Source organism: Leptodactylus fuscus, chromosome 4 (genome assembly GCF_031893055.1).
Source record: "Leptodactylus fuscus isolate aLepFus1 chromosome 4, aLepFus1.hap2, whole genome shotgun sequence".
Taxonomy (NCBI): domain Eukaryota; kingdom Metazoa; phylum Chordata; class Amphibia; order Anura; family Leptodactylidae; genus Leptodactylus; species Leptodactylus fuscus.
The window spans coordinates 158,543,134-158,562,930 of record NC_134268.1 but is presented as its reverse complement, the minus strand read 5'-3'; the positions used below and the strand labels follow the sequence as shown (position 1 = coordinate 158,562,930).

Sequence of the window (19,797 nt, the reverse complement as noted above, 5' to 3'; positions counted from 1 at the left end):
TTAATCCACTTATACTTTTGGCATTAAAGCCTGCATTCATAAGCCTGAATGTGGAACCCAAGACCAAGACCTCATGGATACGACCGTTTTTCACCAATGTATTTCTATGGACCCATACACACCATGTATTATCACGGTCCCTTGTAAAACTCAGGACCAGCCCTATTCCTGTCCATTTTGTGGTCCATGCTCACTGACCTCAATGAATAGAGCAGTGAAGGCACGGGGGTGCCACGCAGATGTGATCCTTGTGATGTACATGCTGTTCAGTCATAACCAGGTGATCACCACAAAATTTTGCAGTGGGCTTGTATAAGAAGAGGAGTGAAGAGGAGGAGAGGCAGAAGATGGAGGCAGTGTTGGAATGGATAACAATGCTGTGCTCTGAGCACAGGGGGAATACGCCCTAGGTTTGCTTTCTGAGCACAATTACCATAATGAAGAAAAGAAGAAAAATTCAAAAACGGCAGCGCGGACTTACAACATGAGTAAGAGGAATAGCCTTTCTAAAGGTTATCTCTACATGGTTTTAGTTTAAAAATAATAATAATAATAATAATAATAATAATAATAATAATAATAATAATAATAATGCTAAAATCCCTTTAATAATCAATATGTCTCAAGTGGTTCATAACCTACCAAATGTCAGGGAGATGGACTGTCCCTGGAAATAAATTATGAGAATTATTTTTTTTCTCTATGACATTTACATATTCTTTTTATATACTTGAAGGCTACTGTATGTTTAGAATCACAAATGATATTTTTTTTTATTGCCCTAAGGCATCTCTTTATTTTAAAGGATTTTATCGCCTTATCACAGCCATTTTGAGGTTATGGAGAGTGGTCTTGGCCATCAATTCACACTTATGACCATACATGAAAAATGTCCCCATTCTATTTTTCTCCCTGCCTTATTTCATTGTGTGTACATCAACTGTTTGTCAAGTTGCCCATACACATTAGACGAATGTTGCCTAAAACCGACAATTTCAGCTGGGCAAGCAGCTAATGTACATAAGGGCGTCTCTTCTGCTCTCACTGGAGATAAAGTGCTGCCAGACCAGATGGGTAAGCAGCAGCCAACTCCAGTCTAATTCCAAATTGCCCATTAGGCTATATACTGAAACATTAAACTTAACACGTATGGAAAACAATCTTACAATAGTGAGCGGATTACAATACCTAGCACTGTGCCGTTACGGAAGATCAATGTGCTAGATCATAGCCGCATGAAAGTGTATACAAGTATGTACAAATAACACATATAGTTTATGATACAGCAAGAGTATAGCGGGCATCCATAAAAATGCAAAGACTTGATTTGTGACAGTGAAAATTCACTATATAGGTTCTATCCAACCAAGATTTCTGGCAGTTTTCTTCGGTTTCCCACAGACAATAGCAGATACCAACAACAATCTATCAAGAAAGATCTCCATGCAGATCCTCGCCTTAGGGCTGCCATCAGGGAAACATGGGTCTGACAGACTATATACTATTGTCACCTTATAACATAACTTCTCCCTTATATATCTAGCTACTACTGAAATAAACTGAACGATATAGGAATTGAGGTCAAGTAAGTCTTCTGATACCTGTGCTTGTCCTTACCAGGGCTGTGGAGTTGGTAGGCAACACTGCCTCCTCTATTTTATTACAACCCGACTCAACTTTCATAAATGGCCGACAGCCATGGTCAGTGAGAGGTAGTAAAAATCCTCAAATTAATAAAAAATCTAGTGAATGAATTCCTATGAAAGTATACAACCCCTGGCAAAAATTATGGAATCACCAGTCCCTGAGGATGTTCCTTCAGTTGTTTAATTTTGTAGAAAAAAAAAAGCAGATCACAGCCACGGAAAAAAACAAGGCGCATTTCAAAATGGCAACTTTCTGGCTTTAAGAAACACTAAAAGAAATCAAGAAAAATATTTGTGGTAGCCACTAACAGTTAGATATTTAGAACAAGCACAAGGAATCAATTAAGGAATCACTCAATTCTGAGGAAAAAATTATGGAATCATGAAAAACAAAAACAAGACTCCAACATAACACTAGTACTTTGTTGCACCACCTCTGGCTTTTATAACGGCTTGCAGTCTCTGAGGCATTGACTTCATGAGTGATGAACATTACTCTTCAAAGATGGGATTTACATACAGAAAAGCTAAAAGAAAGCCATCACTAACACCTAAACAGAAAAAAAAACAATGTTACAATGGGCTAAGGAAAGGCAATCGTGGACAAAAGTCATATTCAGTGATGAATCTCAAATCTGCATTTGGCAAGGTGATGATGCTGGAACTTTTGTTTGGTGCCCTTCCAATGAGATTTATGCAGACGACTGTCTGAAGAAAATATGCAAATTTCCACAGTCATTGATGATATGGGGCTGCATGTCAGGTAAAGGCAATGAGGAGATGGCTTTCATTAAATCTTCAATAAATAAACAGGTTTACATAGAAATTTTGGACACTTTTCTTATCCCATCTATTGAAAGGATGTTTGGGGATGATGAACTCATATTTCAAAATGATAATGCATCTTTCCAAAAACTGTGAAAAAATTCCTTGAAGAAAGACACATAAAGGTCAATGTCATGGCCTGCAAACAGTCCGGATCTCAATCCAATTGAAAATCTGTTGTGGAAGTGAAATAAAATGGTCCATGACAAGGCTCCAACCTGCAAAGCTGCTCTGGCAACAACAATGAGAGAAGGATGGAGCCAGATTGATGAAGAGTAATGTTTATCACTCATGAAGTCAATGCCTCAGAGACTGCAAGCAGTTATAAAAGCCAGAGGTGGTGCAACAAAGTACTAGTAATGCGTTGGAGTCTTGTTTGTTTGTTTCTCATGATTCCATATTTCTTTCTTCAGAATTGAGTGATTCCATAATTTATTCCCTGTGCTTGTTCTAAAAACCTAACTGTTACTGGCTACCACAAATATTTTTCTTGATTTCTTTAAGTGTTTCTTTAAAGCCAGAAAGTTGCCATTTGAAATGCCTTTAGTTTTTTTTTCATGGTTGTGATCTGCTTTTTTTTCTACAAAATTAAACAACTGAAGGAACATCCTCAGGGACTGGTGATTCCATAATTTTTGCAAAGAGTTGTATATGAAACAAACTGTACATTTATTTATTAGGATATCAATAATTTCATCATATAATTAAAAATGTTATTTTGAAGCCAGAGTCAGTATCTATTTTCTGACGGTCCTGAAAATTGTCCCCAACCCGACTCCACAGCCCTATCCTTACACTACATTTAGTATAATTGTCTTTGTATCCTCGCTGTATGCTTTCAGGCTGCTGCTTCTAAGCTGGAGTAATGAAATAGCAACAGTGGATCAATGATTTTGTGTACAGTCCTTGTCATGATACAGTCTATAAGTGTTCACACAATACAGTCACATTCGGAGCTAATCTCGTAAATACAGCATTTTCTGCCCGTAACTTATTGGTCAGGAGCCAAGGAGAAACTGTGAGCATCAGCATATGCGATCACAGTATGTCCCTGGCTATATTTAGCTTCATTGTTTGCTGAACAGAATGATAATGCCAAAATCTGAAGAAAAAAAAAAATCTTTCCCATAGTAGAAGCTTTCAAAGTAGAGAATGGCTAAATAAGTGTAAAACATTAGTACATATAGATGAATGGTGACCAACCACAGCACTATATTCACATACTACGAATAAAGACTGAGGGGGGTGTAAGAAGGGGAGTTCACCATGCGGCGATGCTCTGTTCGTAGCAGGTCTTGTTGTGTACCCTGGCACCAAGGTTGATCAACGCCATTTGAGCTAAAGTCATGTGAGGTTTCTGAACATATTAAAACAGTGGACAAAATTTTAGTAAATTGCAATACGGAGTTCCAACCCTGTAATTTTCATTCTACTGACTGGACCGCGTTGGTTTTTCCTATGTTTGTAACTGTTTTTACACTGTAAAATTTCTCTCTGTTTTCTCTTTTCAATAAAAATCATATTTAAAATAAAATAAAATTTGTTAGTAAAAATTGTTCACTGTGTAATGCTCTCTTTCCTTTTTTATTTCTCTTATTACAGGGGCCATGACATTTGGAGCATAGGTTTTGTTTTTTTCTTTGAAGCAGAGAATCAGGTAGCAGACTAAGCTATGCTATCTGTCAGCAGGCAACAGATATCTGACGTATAAGATGGCCTAAGAGATATTTCAATTATAGACGTGAGTCACGTTTCACTTAAACAATCTGAACAAATAACCTTCAGTCTGTTTTAAAGAGGTAGTCAAGTCAGGGCCATAGGATTACATACACATAGGATATGCCATTATCTGATGAGTGATGGTTTCTTATATTAGCAATTGAACAGAGCGGTCTGCATCCTGCTCCATTCTCTGTGTATCAGATGGTTAGTTACACATTATACATTGTTGGGAAGGAGGAAGGATTGTTTTTTGTTTTTGTTTTTTTGATCGTGGAAATGTATCTTCTGAAAGTGACAACTTGAATTGAATTAATTATAACATTATTTTAGTATGTTTATTTTATGTGACTATTATGTGACAGTTTTCACACTGGCAACTAAAGTAGTCACAATAGGCTGATGCTTCATGTTTTCTTAAGCTCTTTTGTTAGCTTTGCTCTACAGTGTGGTACAGAATGAACCAAGTCACTTCATTATTATTAACGGGTGTGTGAATTGTGTTACTCCTGGAGGCCTGAATAAGGAAAGACAGTAACGCTATACATACAGATAAAGGCTCATAAATACAACAAGATTAAATTGACCATATGCTAGTCATGGTATTAAAAGAGTTGTCCCATCTCAAGGATCCTATCTATACTGGTAGCTTATGTAAACTGAAGACTTTTCCTAAATATATTGCTTTATAAATGCTGCTTTGTTTGCCTGCTGCTTGAACTTAATCCTCCCATTGTTTAAACAGCGTTTCCATAACCACGGACCTATAAGACAAGTGACCTCACTTGTCTGCCGACAATCAGTTAAGCTAATTGCAATTTGCTAATGAAGTCTGTTGTTATCTCTCTATGTAAAAATACAGGTAACACTGAGCCTGTTCTCTATAAGCATGTGCATATTATCTGCATAAGTATTGTGATAATTCGGTGTCCTGTTCAACAAGGGGTGGGGAGGGGGAGATATACAGAAAGTGAGAAGAAGAGCCTGCAGGCAGACTGCTGAAACAAGGAGATGGGACAACCCCCTTAGCTATAAAATGTACTAGTAGTCGCATGTGTGGCTTTGTACCATTTTTTTTTGGCCATATGGCCAATTACCATGTGAAAACCAATCCAGTGTTTTTTGCCAAAGTTAAAAGCAATGATCATGTGGCATAAAAAAAAAAATGCATCTTCTACCTCAGTTTGTAAGAACCCTATAAAATACAGTATTTGCCAACTGGCTCCCATACACTTTATCTGCTCTAAAGCACACATATCCTACTGAAATAATCTATAGGTATAGCTACAAAATATGGCTTTAGCAGGAAAGTAACATATTATATATATATATATATATATATATATATATATATATATATATACATATACACTCACCGGCCACTTTATTAGGTACACCTGTCCAACTGCTCGTTAACACTTAATTTCTAATCAGCCAATCACATGGCAGCAACTAAGTGCATTTAGGCATGTAGACATAGTCAAGACAATCTCCTGCAGTTCAAACCGAGCATCAGTATGGGGAAGAAAGGTGATTTGAGTGCCTTTGAACGTGGCATGGTTGTTGGTGCCAGAAGGGCTGGTCTGAGTATTTCAGAAACTGCTGATCTACTGGGATTTTCACGAACAACCATCTCTAGGGTTTACAGAGAATGGTCCGAAAAAGAAAAAACATCCAGTGAACGGCAGTTCTGTGGGCGGAAATGCTTTGTTGATGCCAGAGGTCAGAGGAGAATGGCCAGACTGGTTCGAGCTGATAGAAAGGCAACAGTGACTCAAATAGCCACCCGTTACAACCAAGGTAGCCAGAAGAGCATCTCTGAACGCACAGTACGTCGAACTTTGAGGCAGATGGGCTACAGCAGCAGAAGACCACACCGGGTGCCACTCCTTTCAGCTAAGAACAGGAAACTGAGGCTACAATTTGCACAAGCTCATCGAAATTGGACAATTGAAGATTGGAAAAACGTTGCCTGGTCTGATGAGTCTCGATTTCTGCTGCGACATTCGGATGGTAGGGTCAGAATTTGGCGTCAACAACATGAAAGCATGGATCCATCCTGCCTTGTATCGGTAACAGTTCAGGCTGGTGGTGGTGGTGTCATGGTGTGGGGAATATTTTCTTGGCACTCTTTGGGCCCCTTGGTACCAATTGAGCATCGTTGCAACGCCAAAGCCTACCTGAGTATTGTTGCTGACCATGTCCATCCCTTTATGACCGCAATGTACCCAACATCTGATGGCTACTTTCAGCAGGATAATGCGCCATGTCATAAAGCTGGAATCATCTCAGACTGGTTTCTTGAACATGACAATGAGTTCACTGTACTCCAATGGCCTCCACAGTCACCAGATCTCAATCCCATAGAGCATCTTTGGCATGTGGTGGAACGAGAGATTCGCATCATGGATGTGCAGCCGACAAATCTGCGGCAACTGTGTGATGCCATCATGTCAATATGGAGCAAAATCTCTGAGGAATGCTTCCAGCACCTTGTTGAATCTATGCCACGAAGAATTGAGGCAGTTCTGAAGGCAAAAGGGGGTCCAACCCGTTACTAGCATGGTGTACCTAATAAAGTGGCCGGTGAGTGTATATATATAAAAGTGACTATTTACGTGGTATTGTGGATAAGAAAGTTGAAAAAAAAAGCAACAGCATAAAACCCCTCTGGGCATATCCCGTGTACATTCATCTTAACCGTATTTAATACAATTCAGTGCACCACTATAAAAGCACCTTAGTAAGCTGAAGCCTTCATTCAAACCGTTAACAAAGATCTTTTCAGAAGACAAGCTTTGCAGCAAGAACTGGTCTAGCCAGAAAATTAACCAAATACTTGCACAACATAGGAAATACAAGAAAAAGGACAATTCAACGCAACATCAGATTGTGAAGGACAGAGGGATAAAAGTAAAACATTAACACAAATGGTACTAACGGGACTGTGTGATACATGATGTGCTTTTCTGTATCAACTTAAAGGGAGGCTGTCACCACAACTCAGCAAATCCACCTAACCCACAGATAGATAGGTTAGGGTCACCACAATCAAATGTGTTTCCCCTTATGAATTGGGGCCTCAGTTGCCAAGATATAGCTGTTTTTGTCAATATGCAAATGGAGCAGCAAGGGCATTGCCACTTACCTTTTGAGGCAGCGGCAATGCAATGCCCTCATTGCTCCCTAAGGTATTGTAACTTTATAAAAAATATTACAATACCATGGCCGCTCTCTCTTACAAGACACGAAAAGGGGGAAAAAAAGGGCAAGATATGAAAGGCAATTGAATAGAAAGTTTGTGCATTGATTCGCCCTAACTGGTCATATAGACAACATTATTAGTTGTGTAAAAACCATTTACATTGCCGGCACAAAGCTTTTTTAAAATGTTTTCTGGTAACCGGTTAAATTTACCGGCTGATCTAGTTCGGCACCACCTTCACTGTATTCTCCTGCACTGGGACGCAGCAAGGCGTATGGGATCGGCTACAGTTTTCTGGACATCTAGGTTTCCTGAGCCCAAATCTCCACAAAGAACTTTGTAACCACAAACTGATAAAGCAACACAGAGATAATCATCTTTTTATGGATATACAAATGAGACTTTAATTCCATTGGGAGTGGGGTTTAATGTGCCAGATTTGCCTACAGACGGCTAGGTAGGCATAGCCTGATAATTTCAGTAAGGACATGAGCACCTATAACTGTCGGTAGGCAAAACAGACTTGCCTCCAATGCACTTGCATGCTGACCTGCATATCCATAAGCGAGTGATTCTCTCTGAATTGCTCCATAGGTTTGTGGCCACAAAGATATGTTTCAGCTCCTACTAAAGGCCCCCTACTACATAGCACTACTATTGGTTTTGGTGGCATTCTGAACCCCATAGACTCCCTTTAGCTAATCTATGACTACCAGGCCTGACAATAGGTGATGCTACCCATGGTCAGGGCCCCATCAGCTTGGCAACAGGTTGTCAATTTGTTGAAACAGAAACCATAAATTTACTGCCTGGCTTGTGCTTGTACTGTACAAAGCAGTCAATCTGAACAAGCAGGACAGCAATATAAAGGAAGAGAAACAGACAGATCATCTAAAGCAGTATTTTACAGTACCCTGCGTCACTGCTCATAGCTTTACTGTTTGGGAAAATCCAAAAATTCGACCACTCTGAATTTGGCCAATACTGGGTACAGTATATATTAAATGGTAGCTATTTGGAGGTGCAGAAGCAGCAATTGGTATTAGTTCCTGCCTGAGGAGGCACAAAAGCCACTCTACAATGTACAAGGACACCGGTATTATAGATATAAGATATGTTCTAAAATAACAATTATATTAGTCTACCAAAGAAACCAATCACAGCACAGTTTTCATTTTTCAAGAGCAAAACACAAAATGAAAGCTGCACTGTGATTGGTTGCTATGGGCAACAAAGACAATTTTCATTTTAGTCAGATTCATTAATTTGCCTGAGACAGCATTAGATACATAATAATTGCCACACCTACATGACAGTCATACAACAGATAACAGATAGATAAACCAATGATGTAAATCTCTAAAGGTCGGACTATTACATGACCCGATATTTGATTTATTTTTAGGATATTTCTGTGCGGTTGGGATACAGGACCGGACGTCTCTTACCAGCTATGTGTTAGAATACGTTAGAGAGGTTTCAGGGTGACCTGACTACAACTACCCTACATTACAGCAGCAGCAAAGCACAGACATGGCGTACTCTTTAATGAGAAGAGTCTGTTACAGGTATTATTCTGTGAAGAGCTCCGAGAACTACACACACTGTGTATTAGGTGTATTAGTAAGAAAGAAAACGAGGAGCGACACTGAAAAGCAACATTCATGATCTTATTGCTCACCAGGACAAATGCAAAGTCTTAAATGAGTAAGCCTCCTTTAGCCCCAGCTGTCCGAGCAGAATGCTTCCAATGAGAAGGCCGGGCCCGACCACCCTTGCATGTGACCTTGAATGTCAGACTGGTGTGGGAGTAGCTCTCAGCAGATTTCTCCGAGTGCAGCCTCTGCTCACTGGGACTCCTTCCACAGTGCTCCGAGCATCTATAAATAGAGCCTCCTTGTGTAAAGTGAGAGGGACAGGACGGTGCTGAACACAGCAAGCACCCATCAAGGCCCAAGTATCAGGCACATACAGCTTTATTAGTCTTCAATGTGGATAAAGAACACGATCAAAGAAAGGTGCTGTGGACACCATGACGGGACAGTCGCCATAATGAGATCTGTGCTCCTTCAAGCCGCCCTTATCCATTACAAGACACTAACATTTTTTACACAATGGAACATCTCCAAGTGACAGAAAAGTAACAAATGCTGCCACACCACTATTTCTAAAGCTTGCCTGAGGTACTAGTGTATACAGATGACACCAAGGACTCTACTTTTACCTTAAAGGGGATCTATCATTGGGAAAAGTCATTTTTAGATAAGCACATCCTTGCAAAGCCTTTAGAAAGGCTATTCCACACCTACCTTTTATATGTAAATCGCCTCAGTGGTTTTTGAATGATCCATTTGTATTCATATGCTAATTAGCCTCTTGGTGCACTCCGGAAGTCTCATCGTGCACCCTCTGCTATTCTTTCCTCTGTATGTGTACAGCACAGACTGCTGCTGCTGCTGACTTCCTGCTTGCACACACAGATAGGAGAGAATACCAGACACGAGTGCTGCTGGGAACTTCCTGTGCTGGCTGGAAGCTAATTAGCATATGAATAAAAAACGGACTTATTCAAAATCTACTGAGGCAATTTACATACAAAATGTACGTGTGAAATAGCCTTTCTAAAGGCTATGCATGTATGTGCTTCGTTAAAAATGACTTTTGCCAATGATAGAGCCCCTTTAACTTCACAATATATATTGTCAACAGCCTTTCTACTGGTACTTGAAAAGCAAGAAAACTGAACGAGGTTGCCTGCACTGTCAAAAAAAAAAAAAGAAAAAAAAAAGAAGTTCAGAACAGAATATGCAAGACCCAGAAATGTCATTTGCAAAACAAAATTAAATTTTATTTAATAATAGTGGAAAAATGTAAAACCAATATAAATAAGGTATCACCATAATGACAATGATCCCTGAACAAAATTGCCATTTCATTTTTAAAGCAGAGTGAACACCGTAAAAACAAAATGCAAACATTATGATAGAATTGTATTTTTTTCCATATGAGCCAGAAAAACTTTGCTAAAAGGTAATCAAAACATTATATATACCCCAAAACAGAGCAAATTAAATTACAACTCATCGCACAAAGATTAAGCCCTTGCATAGATATGTTGAGAGAAAAATTTAAAAAAAAGTTGCCAACTTTGGAAGATGGAAAATATAACAATATTCACCAAGCAGTAACATCCAAAGTACACAAGGAATGGACTGTATAAAATCCCTGAAAATCTCCGGTAATATCTGACACAAAGATGTCAGCAGCAAATCTTTGAGGTGTTTGACGTTGCATGGGCATTGGACTTGATTTTTGAAGCACATCTCATAATGTGGAGGAAAAACAGCGCTTATTAAATGGGCTTATACGCATGCCAGTGAATAATGGCCGTCTGATAGTCTCAAACAACTATTTAATGCCCATTTTAAAACTCATGGTTGTCTATGGGTCTATTCAAATGGCTCTAACAATGTCTAGCAAAATGAGCAAAGATCGAGCAAGTCAGGTTTTATGGCCATTTGATGCTCATGATCCCATTGTAGGTGCTTTCAGCAGTGGACAGGGATCAGCCTGGTAGCTCTAAAGGCTGCTGTAGTATACATAGTATACATAGAAATGCATTATAACAGTGCATCAAAGCTGGCTGTATAGGGAACTGTGTAACTTCTGACTTCTTAGGCTCCGTTCCCACTGAGTAACGTGCCGCTCATTTAGACATGCAAACACGTGTCAGAGCAAGGAGCTTCAAAACAGATCCCATTGACTTCAATGGGTGCAGGCTTATGCACGCTACCCATTGAAATCAATGGGTTATAAAGCCTCCCATTGATTTCAATGTGTAGTGCGCGTAAGTCGGCACCCACTGAAATCAATGGGATCTGTTTTGAAGCGCCTCGCTCTGACACGTGTTTGCATGTCTAAATGAGCGGCACGTTACTCAGTGGGAACGGAGCCTAAGAAGTCAGAAGTTACACAGTTCCCTATACAGCCAGCTTTGATGCACTGTTATAATGCATTTCTATGTATACTATGTATACTACAGCAGCTCATCTGAGAGATCCAATTTGGCAGGACTTTGTGTCCGGCCAAAAAAAATAAAGTTTCCCCGTGGAGAGGTTGCATATGAACACTGGCGGTTTGCTTTTAAAACCCATTCAAGTGAATGGGTTTTAAAACTGACTGCCGAGAAGCCATTCCCAGTTCAGTTTTGTTGGGGCTTAGGATGGAAACCTGGTGGAATGACACAGGGCGCACAGGGACGCAAGTGTGAACATTCCCTAAATGGGCTAGCCTTTACTCTTCATACATATCAATAAGCCCTTAGGGGCCCATAACCCTGGTGTGGGTTTACTAGTCATTTCTTGGACTACTTCTGGAAGGTACTAAGTACTAGATACCACACAAGACCTGCTGTTGCAAACATTGTGACATTTTGGCTCTTACAATGACACTCAGACCTATTCTGCCAGCTTTCAACACATCAGCAACAAGAACTCACTGTTCACTTGGTGCCTAATATATCCCACAGCTAGACTGGTACCACAGTCACAAGAACATCAATGTCATACACTTCAGCGGTCACTGAGTTTAGGCTGATATGTTTATATATCCATTATGTACAGTACATATTTAATCTCATTATGTTCTCCAGTGATTTAGCAGCAGGACACGAGGGTAAGTTAGTTGGTGATTTATAGTGGTTATGCAGCAAAACATTTGACTGCTGAGACCCCTCACCAATCCTGAGCATGTATGTGGTTAACCCATGTTGTGAATGTGACAGAGGTGAAGACTGGCACATTCCTGGTGGACAGAGACTTACCTCCATTCACTTTCACGTGAATGTGAGCGCCAAAGACATCTCCAGCACTCCTATTGAAGTGAATGAGAGAAGGGGGGCATCTATATCCACCAGGGACATCCCCCATCTTCACCATAGCCACATTCACAACAGGTTCAAACACCTTCATTTTCAGGATCATAGGAGTCTCAGAAGTTAGAACCACAATGATCAGCAATATTTTTCAAGACATAACCCATTTAATAAGGAAGGCGGAGGTCTGTTGGGGACATGAACAAAAGAGAGACAGACCGCTAAAACATCAGTAAAACCCGAAGCCCGGTGGCCAAAGTTTTTTTTAACTGAAAATTGGTGAAGGAAAAAGTCCTCCTGTTTTGCTTTGGTGGAACAAACAGGAAAAAAACTAATCAGAAAAATGTCGAATACTCACAAGACCAGGTAATATTCAGCTGCCCAGGATCTGGTCTATTTAGCTGCCAAAAGTTACCTGAAAAAAAATGTAGATGTAGATTAGTATGGAGAATATATGAAAACTGGACCCATAATTTTTTAAATATTATGGTAAACTTATACTGTATTTCCATATTTGTAACAAATACAGTACTTGTCTTGGCAAGCTTATACTGTTTTATCTAGGAGGCCTAAAATTGCACTTTGCTTATGCAGAGAGTATGTTCATGTGTAACATGTACTTTGTTTGGAATGTAACTGAATGATGTAGGAGCTGCCGGCTGCCAAAATTTATCCAGGGTGTCAATAATTAACAGGGATTAACTCACATCAATGGCTTACAGTATTAAAACAAATTGCAAGAGCTCTTTCAACGAGGCATGATGTGTAATGAAACCTATGTAACATTAAACTTACATATAACAGGTTTTTGTAGCCGATTGCACTGTACAGTAGCGTACTATATAAACTGTATCACTGAATGTACAAATATAGTAGCATACATTATGAGAACACAATCCCCATTTTGGTACAAGTTCATGCCTCCTATTGTCTACTCTACAATCACTGTGACCAATCACTTAGAAAACTAGTCAACAGTGAAAAGTTATTACTCTTTTTCATCCGCTAAAGATACAAAAAAAACAACAACTACAGATAATAAGAAAATGTAATAAAAGAAATTTGAGGATTACATTTGTCAAGGCTCTTAATTCCATCATCTCACTCTTTGGTTTCTATTGGGTTTGTACTAACAGACCACTGTCAACTAGGATAAGCAAAGACGTATTATAAAGAATGAATTTGGATTCTATAAAGAATGTAGGAAGAACAACCGCCATGTTAGCCACACAGGTTCTATATCGTGGATTAAGTGGTTTCTATTGTGAATGTTGTGCTACATAAACATACTCACTACAAGCTTTGCAATTTACAGTGTGTGTTCTTGAATAGCATAAACACACATAAGCACATCATGTGAACCGTCTACTCCTAACCACAATAGCATACTGGGGCCTACACATGCAGTCTGTAAAAAGGTAAGAATAGCCTAATAAGTGGAGAAGGAAACAAATTTCCTTAAAGAGGCTCTATCAGCAAAATCATGCTGATAGAGCCCTACATATGCATGCATAGCCTTTAAAAAGGCTATTCAGGCACCGTAAAAGTTAAATTAAACTACCCCCCCGTTTTAAAATAATAACTTAAAAAAGAATGTTCTCTACTTACGGAACGTGCACCCTGGGCGGGCATTCAGGGTGTGCCGTCTTCTTCTTCCCCGCCTCTTCTTCCTCTGACGTCTTCGGGTCCCGTCCTCCTCCGGCGCTTGCTCGAGGACACTGATAAAAAAAAATAGCCCGTAGCATGCGGCTTCTACTACGGCTACTGCGCCCGGGCTATTTTTTTTTTATCAGTGTCCGCGAGCAAGCGCCGGAGGAGGACGGGACCCGAAGACGTCAGAGGAAGAAGAGGCGGGGAAGAAGATGAAGACGCACCCAGAATGCCCGCCCAGCGTGCACGTTCCGTAAGTAGAGAACATTCTTTTTTAAGTTATTATTTTAAAATGGGGGGGTAGTTTAATTTAACTTTTACGGTGCCTGAATAGCCTTTTTAAAGGCTATGCACGCATATGTAGGGCTCTATCTGCAGGATTTTGCTGATAGAGCCCCTTTAAAGGGATTCTATTATTACAATCCCTTTTTAAACTAAGTACACGTCGGAATAGCCGTAAGAAAGGCTATTCTTCTCTTACCTTTCTTTTTCTGTTCCGCGCCGACATTCCTGAGAAATTTCTTATTTCTTTCATATGTAAATTAGTTTTTAGACAACACAGGGGGTGTTCCCCTTTGCTCAAATAGCAAAGGGGACATCCTCTGTGCTGTCTCAAAACTCTCCAGCGAAGCCTCTGTCTTCTTCTGCCGGCCACCTCTTCGCGGAGTCACCGGCCACATCTTCATCCAAAAGCGCAGACTGCACATGTCCGTCAGCCATTTTCCTGTAGCAGAATGCGAGCTCGTGTAAGAGACCACAGCAAAATGGCCGATGGACATGCGCAGTCGGCGCTTTTGGATGAAGTTGCGGCCAGTGACGCAGCAAAGAGGTGGCTGGCAGAAGAAGACAAAGGCGTCACTGGAGAGTTTTCAGACAGCACAGGGGACGCCCCCAGTGCTGTTTGAGCAAAGGGGAATTCCCCTGTGCTGTCTGAAAACTCATTTACGTATGGAAGAAAGAAACAAATTTCTCAGGAACGGTGGCACAGATCAGAAAAAGAAAGGTAAGAGAAGAATAGTCTTTCTTAAGGTAAGATACATAGCAACGTTTCTTATATGAATGTTTATTATTCATTAATGAAAAGCTGCTTTAATTGGATGTATGATTTAAGAACTAAGTTGAAAACAAGGGACATCCCAACTGTAGTATAAATGCAAGAACAACAATTGTACAGAAAAACTGCAGTGTTTACATTAGCAAATCAATATCAATGCTTCCGTGAATGGCTGTCAGAAAAGGAACATTAATTTTAATGATACCTTGCATATGGTAAGTGCATGCAAGTACGAACGTGTATTAAAAAGATTCACAAAACATAAAGGGAATAAAGGAAGTATTCTGCCTAATGGAACAGAAGTGTTCTGAAAATAAAGCAGTTGAAATGGCAGCCATTCATCTGTCTGCTCCCCGTAGATACCATCAATTATTTATCTTTGCGGATGTCGCCAGTTCCAGAAGTGTACGCTCTGTGTATGCTTATACAGTTCAACAAACATTTTCCTCCCTATATTTGTCTTCTCAATGCTTTACTGCTTGCACAAATATTTGCAGTAACAGTAAGCATGTCCTGTAGACTTTATGAAGTTACTTTAAAGCAAACCTAAAATTTTAACAACCTTTGATTTTCTAGCAACGTTCGTGTCATTAAAAAAATGTTGTAATATACTTGGTTACCAAATTTTAGCTCCTTTCTTTAAAATCCTGTATAGAAATCTACTACTATCCATTCTTTATTCTTCTCTGGTTTAATATGTACACTGGTAGATATGCTGCAGATACACAGTCCAGTCACATTAATGTGACCACCTGTCAAAATCCAGAATAACCACCTTTCACAGAGCCGACCGCTGCGAGACGTACAGGAAGAGAGGGGATGTTGTGATGATGTTCACTGGGATGTTGAGCCATGCCGACTCCAGTGCCGTGGCCAGCTGCACTAGGTTACGCGGTTGAGCATCCATGACGCGAACAACCTGATCAAGGTGGTCCGACAGATTCTCTATTGGGTTCAAGTCCGGGGAATTTGCTGCCCAAGGGAGTACGGTAAACTCATCCTGGTGCTCCTCGAACCACGCACATACACTGTGAGCTTTATGACACGTCACATTGTCCTGCTGGTAGATGCCATCATCCAGAGGAAAAACATTTCGCATGTAGGGGTGAACATGGTCGGCAAGGACAGATGCATACTTGTGTTGATCCATTGTTCCTTCCACAATGATGAGTGCACCCAGATAGCTGATGACATGTGCCTTCTGCCATTGGTTATTTAATGTTGACGTCAAAAGTAGGCGGTGGTCACATTAATATGACTGGACTGTGTATTACTCAATGTTTCTTTTTTCTACTACTAGCTAGCAGGGAAAAAAAGCAAGCGGCTCCCAGTGAAGTCAATGGGAGCCATATTTGCAGGCAGATTTTGAGTCAGATTCCATGTCAAAATCCACTCGCAAAAAAACTCCTTTTAAATGGTTTTGAATCCACACACAACACGTTTGAAATATACTTTATTAAAGTAAAGTACCTGTGTTTTAAGTGATTTCTGTCTTACTCTGGGAGGTTCTGTCATCCTCTGCATTTGTTTCCATTCTTCCCTAGCTTCCTGTTGTTTTAGCCTACAACTCCCATGATCCCCCTCTCACACCCCCTAGCTAGCCCACAGACTACTGGCCTTTTCTATCTAACTAACTAACGTTAGCGTAAGAAACCAGAAAAATAGACGAAGGAGCATGCACAGTCAGCTCTGCCTGGACCCGAAGTGGCAGAGCCGACTGCACATGCGCAGCATTTCCATCAAGAAGAGAACAGCGTCAGATGCCTACGCGAGGCAGGAAGACCAGAAGATGAAGGTGGCAGTGACTAAAATGCACTAAGGAGCAGCGAGCAGGAGATGACGCTGGTGTGCTCGGAGCACATGGGGAACACCCACTATGATCCTTGAGCATAATTTGCATATGAAAAGAAATGTTTGTTTTTTTTTTCCAAAGAAACAGCAGCAAGCTAGATAGAAAAAACGGTATAAGTAGAATAGCCTCAATAAAGGCTATTCCTAAGTGGCTTTAGCTAAAAATATGCTTTGCCAATGATAGTCCCTTTAAGCTTAAACTATGTATTGTGTATTAAGAATAAGGGCTCATAAATGGAACCATCGTCATTATATGGCACTAATAAAAATCTATGGGATCATACTGTACCTCAAAATGCCTCATGAAAACCTACAAGTATTTTCTCAGAAATAAAAGGAATCCATATTAGCATATTCCATCAGGTACCATAGAAAGGAAACCTTAGTACTGCACACAAGAGTGTCTATGGCTCTGTAAGACACGATCACATATACTACTTGTACTGTGAAAGGGAATCAATACACGTAAAACTATTTCTAAGGAGGCCAATGGCTCTGCACCTCACATAAACATCTTTTATGAGGTGCAAAGAGACTATAGTGTCTGAATAACAACAAAAAAGAAAACAAAAAACACACATACAAAGACAGCACACTATACTCCGTACAGATGATGTCTTGGTTGGGAATCAGACCTATTCCACATATAGGAAGTAGCGAGCTCTGTAGTATATTACAGACAATATGTAATGGTCACCATGCTATGTATATATATATATAAACATTATCCTCAGAATGCACATTTTTTATTAGATTTTATAGACTGTTTTCTACAGATAAAAGACTATCCAAACCATCAAGACACAGACAAAATGTCACTACTATATTTTTCTAGGAACAAAAGAAGTCTTGTTCTGTGCTGACCATGCAGTGTAGCCGAAAGGTTACCGTAAATACCAAGAAAGAAACAATAAGAAGAAGCTGTCAAGTCAGAAAACACTAAGCCTTATATATCCAAAGGCACTAACAAAAAAAAACAAAACAAAAAAAACACTAGTCTTTTAACCCATAGCAACCAATAGATAGATAGCGAACTATAATATTTAAAGTGAACCTGGTATCCGTTTACTATGAACTGTGCTGTTTCTTGTTATTCCTACTAATGAATATATTAACAAAGCCGGTGCTCTGTCCCTACACATAATGACTTTTCTTTAAGCTCTGGAATAATAAAAGTTGATATCAGAGGCTGAGTGCTATTAAAGAGGATCATTCGTTATCTCCACCAATTCTAGTTCTTAGCATCTGTTATTAGGCGCTCCTCCACCAATTACATAGCAGTTGGAATTTTCTCTCTAGCCCCCACCATTCCTGAGTAACCAGCACAGTTGGTTTTGGTGTCTGATATTCTATTTCAGTTCTGATCAGCTCTTTCAGTAATGTCCGGTAGGCGGTATCAGGCAGTTGGTGTGATTCAGAGCTCCAATCAGAGGCAGCCAGTGTCAGAGCTTAGAATCACACCCCTGTCTGCTCCTGCCTGATACCACCCTATGGACAGTACAGAGGCTAAATAGCATAACAGGCATCTAAACTAACAGCACTCATGGTAATGTACTAGAATCAGTGGAACAGCCCACTAATTCATAAAAGCAAATTTTTAAAAAATAGACTCCACAATTACATAACAGTTCATATTTATTGAATACATAGACATCAAAAATTGTTACATCATGGAGGGGGCAAAAGGAAGACCACATAAATAACACACCCACGGAGGGAATAGTAGTGGGTGGTATTGTGATTGTTCGGCCGGTGTGGATTTTTTGTATACACACTATATATATATATATATATATATATATATATATATATATATATATATATATGTATTCACACACACTTTCCTGGAATCAAAAGAAACCATTCGTGAATGTAATGATGATATGTATAAGTGATTACAATATTAGAGCAAAAGGATACATTTATTGGGGAAAGCTGTACAATTGAATGGAATCTCTAGTATCCTGTTGGACCACCTCTACCTTGGATACAAGATCAAAAATGGTTGAGCAAGCAGTCATATGATATTTGGTGGCACATTTCCCACAGACGTTGTAGCTGGGCCTACAGATTCTGCACACTCACAGGCAGCCAAACCTGGTTAAGCAGCAGGCCAAGGAAGTGTTTCAATCTGGCAGAGATGTTCCTGAGAAATCCTTGCTTTGCTGTGCACAGGCGAGTATTATCCTTCAGAAAAATGTAAATTTGAAGCCCTGCCATGCTAGGTAACACATGTGGCTGCAGGATGTCCTGCACAATCGCTGAGCTGTTAGTATCCCTTGCATATGACTGACTGTCATATGCAATGGCTCCCCAAATCATCACAGTAGCAGATGGTGCAAAGGGTCACCGCAAAGAAAAGGCAAGATTAAAATGCTCACCACAATGACTCCATACTCACACCCGACTATTAGATCCCTCAACAGATTTGTTTAAACAGTTTCAGTCCATAGCATTCATGGCTTCTCCATCGCGACTAATGCCGGCATTTGCTAGAAGGTTTTTTTCTATTTACCAATATTGGCAATTAAACAAGACACACAAACTAACAGCAGAGATGAGCTTGGACCAATGCAAGCAGGGTCATTGCTATTCACAGAAGATGATCCACCAGGCTCATTCAGTAAGTCAGGAGGTGTGGTACTATCCTTAGCATTTCTGAATGTCAGTCATGTTCTGGAAATAACACAAGTGCATTTTTAGGTCACTGCACTCAAAGAAATTTGCCATAGACCTGTACTTAGCATTTATTCTGTGACCGTAAATACAAAATAATGGTCAACCCCTGAAGCAAATTAGATACAATCAGCTATGTATTAGGCATAAGATAGATAGATAGATAGATAGATAGATAGATAGATAGATAGATAGATAGATAGATAGATGTTCCAACTTCATCATTATTGTTAGTATCCCTTCAAATCATTCAAATTGCAACCATTATAATGTTTATTTGCAAAATCCCTAAAAAATA

The 19,797-nt window shown here is 39.8% G+C and overlaps 1 protein-coding gene across 1 annotated transcript in view; it reads right to left on the bottom strand.

Annotated features, from left to right (window-relative positions):
• Positions 1 to 9,182, bottom strand: part of TRAK1 (trafficking kinesin protein 1) — a 146,157-nt gene extending 136,975 nt beyond the window's left edge. Inside the window, exon 1 of the mRNA XM_075271246.1 lies at positions 9,077 to 9,182. The gene's annotated coding sequence lies outside the window, so the exon portion shown is untranslated. The remainder of the gene's footprint in view (positions 1 to 9,076) is intronic.
• Positions 9,183 to 19,797: the final 10,615 nt, after the last annotated feature.